Genomic DNA, 7,136 nt, shown 5'->3' with positions numbered 1-7,136 from the left:
TGGTCCTTCGAGTCGAACGGAGAGCTGTCTGTCTGTCTGTCTGTCTGTCTGTCTGTCTGTCTGTCTGTCTGTCTGTCTGTCTGTCTGTCTGTCTGTCTGTCTGTCTGTCTGTCTGTCTGTCTGTCTCCAATTCGTTAACTTAATGAGGGCTTACAACAGTGTCCCATGCAGAGGAGACCCTTCTATTCCACTAGGAATCAAAGCATCACACGCCACCAACAGTCCATCTGTCTGTCCACCTGTCTGTCTGTGTGTCGGTCTCTCTGCCTGTCTCTCTCTCTCTCAGTCTCCAGAGCCTGGTCTAGACACTCAGTCGTCACAGCGGTGAGATGAGCACAGCCGGCTGCATGATGAGATGAGCGAGAGAGGGTCCGGTCGGTGCAGAACGAGGACAGCGTCGTCACACACAAGCTAACTTGCTCGCACGCATAGATCGGGAAAACGCACACACTCTCACACACACACACACACACGGCAAGCACACGCACAGAAGAGCCCTTCTCTTCACACGGAACCCCTCTGGTTCAAGATCCCCGATGCTAACCACTCACACGCTCCTCTCACATACACACTCTGCTGTGAGGATGCTGCAGCACTTACTCAGCCAGCCCGGAGAGGGAGGAGGGGGAGCGAGGGAGGGAGAGGGAGGAGTAAAAGACAGGAGAGGCGGAAGGGAGGGAGGATTGGGTACAGAACGGTATGGAGAGAGACAAAAAGCGGGAGAAATAAGAGGGAGAGATAGAGAGAGAAAATGTGTTTTGTGGAGGTTAGTGTATGTGTGTGTGCTTGCGTGCATTGGTTTGTGTGTGAGGTTAAGAGAGAGACACAATAACAGTGATAAATAATCATGGAGGGGGAGGTAGCATGTGTGTGAGGTTAAGAAAGAGAGAGATTGAGAGAGAGAGAGAGAGACTTGGTTATTGTAGTTACTGTTGTCCCGTTGACAGTATTGATTATTATTATTAATGATGTTAATATTGTAAATCTCCAAAGTAAGCTTTAGCAATATGTACATTGTTACGTTATGCCAATAAAGCAAATTTAATTGAATTGAATCGAGAGAGAGAGAGAGAGAGAGAGAGAGAGAGAGAGAGACAGAGAGAGAGAGAGAGAGAGAGAGAGAGAGAGACTGAGAGACAGAGAGGAAGAGAGACAGAGAGAGAGAGAGAGAGAGAGAGAGAGAGAGAGAGACTGAGAGACAGAGAGAAAGAGAGAAAGAGAGAGAGAAAGAGAGACAGAGAGACAGAGAGACAGAGAGAAAGAGAGACAGAGAGACAGAGAGAGAGAGAGAGAGAGATGAGAGACAGAGAGAAAGAGAGAGAGAGATACGGCAAGAGAAAGAGAGAGCAATCAGAAGGTAGAATGTGTGTGTGTAAGAGAGAGAGTACGAAAGAGAGAATGAAAGAGATGATAAGTGAGTAATAAGAGAAGATGAAGAAGGGAAGAGGAAGGCAGAGCACAAACATAGAAAGGGACAGAGAGAGAGAGAGAGAGAGAGAGAGAGAGAGAGAGAGAGAGACAGAGAGAGAGAGAGAGACAGCGACTGAGAGAGACAGAAAGGGGGAGAGAAAGAGAGAGTGTTGGAGAATACATAGCAGACAAATGGTGGACACACACACACACACACACACACACACACACACACACACACAAACAGCCGTCACGGTGAAAAGCCGTTACAAGGCAGGCACAGGGTAAGATGATTGTAGTGTGTGTGGAGAATTGGGTCGAGGGAGAGAGCGAGAGAGCAAGGGAGCAGAGGGGAGAGAGACAAGAGAGAGAGAGGTGCTGGGAAGGAGGGAGTGTTGAATCAGTGTGTCCTGAGCGATTATCACACACATTTGCGCACACCCACACACACACAGAGTGAGAGAGAGAGAGAGAGAGAGAGAGAGAGAGAGAGAGAGAGAGAGCGACTGCAGGTGCTGCACAGCCCCGTTCACTCTGCTGCAGTCTCTCTACGCTTCACTGGGAGAACATTTTCACTGCGGAACGCTTTTCTTTGCTGCTTTACACCCCTCCCTCTCTCTGTGTCACTCTCCTTCTCTCCTCTCTCTCATTCTCTCTTTCTCCTTCCTTCTCCCTCTCCCACACTCTCTTTATCCTTCCTTCCCTCTCTCTCTCTCTCTCTCTCTCTCTCTCTCTTTTCCCTCTAATCTCTCTCGGTCTCTCCTGCTCTCTCTTTCTCCTTCCCTCTCCCACTCTCTCTTTATCCTTCCTTCCCTCTCTCTCTCTCTCTCTGTCTCACCCTATCTCTTTCCCACCAGCACAGGCAGGCATCACTACTCCAACCCAGCGTAATCACAATACATCAAAGCAGAGAGTGAGAGTGTGTGTGAGAGAGAGAGAGGGAGAGAGTGAGAGTGTGTGTGAGAGAGACAGAGAGAGAGAGAGAGAGAGAGAGAGAGAGAGAGAGAGACGGGGGGGACCAGTGTATCCCTCAATAATAAAAATACAACACAATAAGAGTGTATTCTAGGCCGCCAGAAAATGCTGTGGCAAATCACACTGATTATTCCACTGACATATATAGAGAGAGTAACACTATCATACCCCCACTGCCTTTCAAACCTATGAATATGACATGTGATCACGTCTCACAGCAGAGCGGTAAAAATCCCTTCTTAACTTAGACTTCAATAATTACGCTATAAAACAATCACTACAACAGTGCTACTACGTACATGGTACACTACTTATCAGAATCATGGTTTATGGATACAGTATGTAGTAGATATGGTGTGTATGTCAGAACACAGTGCATAGTCATATAGTGTACATACCTTCTTGTTAGCAATAATATCACTAATAAATATAGCTGCATGCAGCAATGCTGGGGTTAAAGCTTTGGCCCCATAACGCCACCATCAGGACAAATTGACACGCTTGCTCAACATCCAACCTGCTTTTGATGTGTTTTGGACCATTTTTAATGATGTTGACTACTTTAAACTTTTTCTTCTCCAGAACCACTGGACCGATTGGCATATAGCATCTATGTTTTTTCCGATCCAACAGCGCTACTATGTGGCCAAACTGAACCGTACTTTATAGCTTAGCTAGACTCATATCCCTGAGCATGTGTGCCAAATTTCATCACTGAGTCAAACCGGTCAAGAGACATAATCATGTGCCCGTTATTGCGCCACCGTGTGGTCGAAAATACTATATCCTGGTTTGATTTATATGCATTTATTTGTCAGACCACACCCACATGAAAGTTTATTGGTCCGTAGCGGCCATATTGTTTGACATAATAGTCTGTAAAACATAACGTTAAGAGACCTTGGTCTGTAGATGCCATTTATCAAGTTTTTTTTGTCCACAAATTCTAAATGATGGAAAATCCATCATGGTAGATCTTATGGATACATGTGAGCTAAATGAGCTAAATGTGTCCCTGTGAGGATAGGGACCTATGTACCGGATTTCAGGACTTTAGGTCCGATGGGGTGAGGGGCATAACATTTAAAACCTTTTCATTTTGAATGGCTTGTTATTGCTCCACCGTGTGGCTAATTTCCATGGCATCGCATGAGAGAGTGTGGCACATGGGCCTTTACCATCATGCAAAGTTGCACCCTCCTGGGCCTTACCATATCATCAATTTCTTTCACCAAATTGTCAGAAGAAGGAACATAATAATGAATGCCACCAGCTACGCTGCTTGGACCCCTAATAACTTCCTTCATAACACAATTTCTTTGTTCATTCCATCCAAAACAACAGACTATGGAGTGTGGATATGCTGTACCAAAATAAGGTGTCTGAATGCAGTTTAGATATGGTGTACATACATCATGATAGCAATACTTCATACATAATTCATGCACTTTTTGTACTATACTACAGTAGAAATAAATTGTGTACTATACACTCTTAGAAAAAAGGGTTCCAATAGGGTTCTTTGGTTGTCCCCAAAGGAGAACCCTTTTTGGTTTCAGGTAGAACCCTTTTGGGTTCCATGTAGAACCCTCTGTGGAAAGGGTTCTTCATGGAACCCAAAAAGGTTCTACCTGGAACGAAAAAGTATTATTCAAAGGGTGGGGACACCCAAAAATGTCACGATCGTTGTATGAGTGAGAACAAGGTGCAGCGTAGTATGCGTACATTCTCTTTTAATGAATGAAACGCTTAACAAAAACAACAAAACCAACGAACGAACCGTGAAGCTATACAAATTAGTGCAGACAGGCAACTAAACATAGTCAAGATCCCACACCAGGAAGTGGGAAAAAGGGCTGCCTAAATATGATCCCCAAACAGATATAACGATAAACAGCTGTCTCTGATTGGGAACCATATCAGGCCAACATAGAAATACACAACATAGAATGCCCACCCCAAATCCCACCCTGACCTAACCAAATAGAGAAATAAAACAGCTCACTAAGGTCAGGGTGTGACAGTGACCTGACCCTATAGGGGAGGGTCGTGGTGGGCATCTACCCTCGGTGGCGACTCCGGTTTGGGGCGTAGTCCCAGCTCCCTTCACTGATCCCTCCGCTTCTGTGGACCGGACTGTGGATCGTTGCCGGAGGAACCGGACAGTGGATCAACGCCGAGGGCTCAGAAATGGGAACCACCGCTGGAGGCTCTGGACTGCAGCTCATCGCTGAAGACTCTGGACTGCAGCTCGTTGCTGGAGGCCCCGGACTGGGGACTATCACTGGAGGCTCCAGACTGGGGACCATCGCTGGAGGTTCCGGACTGTGGACCGTCTTTGGAGGTTCCGGACTGTGGACCATCTTTGGAGGTTCCGAACTGGGAACTGTCGCCGGAAGCTCTGGACTGTGGAGGCGCACTGGAGGCCTGATGCGTGGGACCGGTACAGGTGGCACCGGGCTGATGACACGCACCTCAGGGCGAGTGCGGAGAGGAGGCACAGAACGCACTGGACTGTGGAGGCGCACTGGAGGTCTATAGCGCAGAGCTGGCACAACCCTTCCTGACTGGATGCTCACTCCAGCCCGGCAAGTGCGGGAAGCTGGTACAGAATGCACTGGGCTGTGAAGGCGCACTGGAGACCTGATGCATGGGACCGGTACAGGTGGCACCGGGCTGATGACATGCATCTCAGCACGCCCGCTCTGCAGCGCTCTCAATGCTAGCACCTCTCTCCGGAATCTTGCGTCGAGCTCCTCACTCGACTTCCTGACTGTCTCCATCTTCCCCCCGCCCCCCCAAAAAATGTCTTGGGGTTTCCTCTCGTGCTTGCTCCGTTGAGCTATCTCCTCGTATCGTCGCCGTTCCGCTTTCGCTGCCTCTATCTCCTCCTTAGGACGGCGATACTCCCTGCGTCCAGGGTCCTTTACCATCCAGGATATTCCTCCCAAGTCCATTCCTCCTGTACATGCTGCTTGGTCCATTTTTGGTGGGATCTTCTGCTACGATCGTCGTATGAGTGAGACGAAGGCACAGCGTGGTATGTGTACATTCTCTTTTAATGAATGAAACGCTTAACAAAAACAACAAAAACAACAAAAACAACAAACGAAACGTGAAGCTATACAAATTAGTGCAGACAGGCAACTAAACATAGTCAAGATCCCACACCAGAAAGTGGGGAAAAGGGCTGCCTAAATATGATCCCCAATCAGATATAACGATAAACAGCTGTCTCTGATTGGGAACCATTTCAGGCCAACATAGAAATACACAACATAGAATGTCCACCCCAAATCACACCCTGACCTAACCAAGTAGAGAAATAAAACATCTCTCTAAGGTCAGGGTGAGACAAAATAACTATTGTAGGTTCTAGATAGCAGTGTACTACAGTATAAATGTGTTGTGTACTATACTACAGTATAAATGTGTTGTGTATTATACTACAGTATAAATATGTTGTGTACTATACTACAGTATAAATGTGTTGACCACTATACCACAGTATGAACCTGTTGTCTACTATACTACAGTATAAATATGGTGTGTACTATACTACAGTATAAATATGTTCTCTACTATACTACAGTATAAATATGTTGTGTACTATACTACAGTATAAATATGTTGTGTACTATACTACAGTATAAATATGTTGTGTACTATACTACAGAATAAATAAATACTACAGTATAAATATGTGTACTATACTACAGTATAAATATGTTCTCTACTATACTACAGTATAAATATGGTGTGTACTATACTACAGTATAAATATGTTCTCTACTATACTACAGTATAAATAAGTTGTGTACTATACTACAGTATAAATATGTTGTGTACTATACTACAGTATAAATATGTTGTGTACTATACTACAGAATAAATATGTTGTGTACTATACTACAGAATAAATATGGTGTGTACTATACTAAGTATTTCTATGTTCTCTACTATACTACAGTATAAATATGTTGTCTACTATACTACAGTATAAATATGTTGTGTACTATACTACAGTATAAATATGTTGTCTACTATACTACAGTATAAATATGTTCTCTACTATACTACAGTATAAATATGTTGTGTACTATACTACAGTATAAATATGTTCTCTACTATACTACAGTATAAATATGTTGTGTACTATACTACAGTATAAATATGTTCTCTACTATACTACAGTATAAATATGTTGTGTACTATACTACAGTATCAATATGTACTATACTACAGTATAAATATGTTGTGTACTATACTACAGTATAAATATGCTTGTACTATACTACAGTATAAATATGTTCTCTACTATACAGTATAAATATATACTACAGTATAAATATGTTCTCTACTATACTACAATATAAATATGTTCTCTACTATACTACAGTATAAATATGTTGTGTACTATACTACAGTATAAATATGTTCTCTACTATACTACAGTATAAATATGTTGTCTACTATACTACAGTATAAATATGGTGTGTACTATACTACAGTATAAATATGTTCTCTACTATACTACAGTATAAATATGTTGTGTACTATACTACAGTATAAATATGTTGTGTACTATACTACAGTATAAATATGTTCTCTACTATACTACAGTATAAATATGGTGTGTACTATACTATAAATATGTTCTATATACTACAGTATAAATATGTTGTGTACTATACTACAGTATAAATATGTTGTGTACTATACTACAGTATAAATATGTTGTGTACTATACT

The 7,136-nt window shown here is 43.2% G+C and overlaps 1 protein-coding gene across 9 annotated transcripts in view; it reads right to left on the bottom strand.

Moving 5' to 3' along the window:
* Nucleotides 1-7,136, bottom strand: part of LOC115122152 (tensin-1-like) — a 291,714-nt gene that overhangs the window by 220,475 nt on the left and 64,103 nt on the right. The gene's annotated exons all lie outside the window — the stretch shown is intronic.

Source organism: Oncorhynchus nerka, linkage group LG5 (assembly GCF_034236695.1).
Source record: "Oncorhynchus nerka isolate Pitt River linkage group LG5, Oner_Uvic_2.0, whole genome shotgun sequence".
NCBI classification, from domain to species: domain Eukaryota; kingdom Metazoa; phylum Chordata; class Actinopteri; order Salmoniformes; family Salmonidae; genus Oncorhynchus; species Oncorhynchus nerka.
Note: the sequence above shows the minus strand (reverse complement) of the source record. Positions and strands in the feature narration are given on the sequence as shown.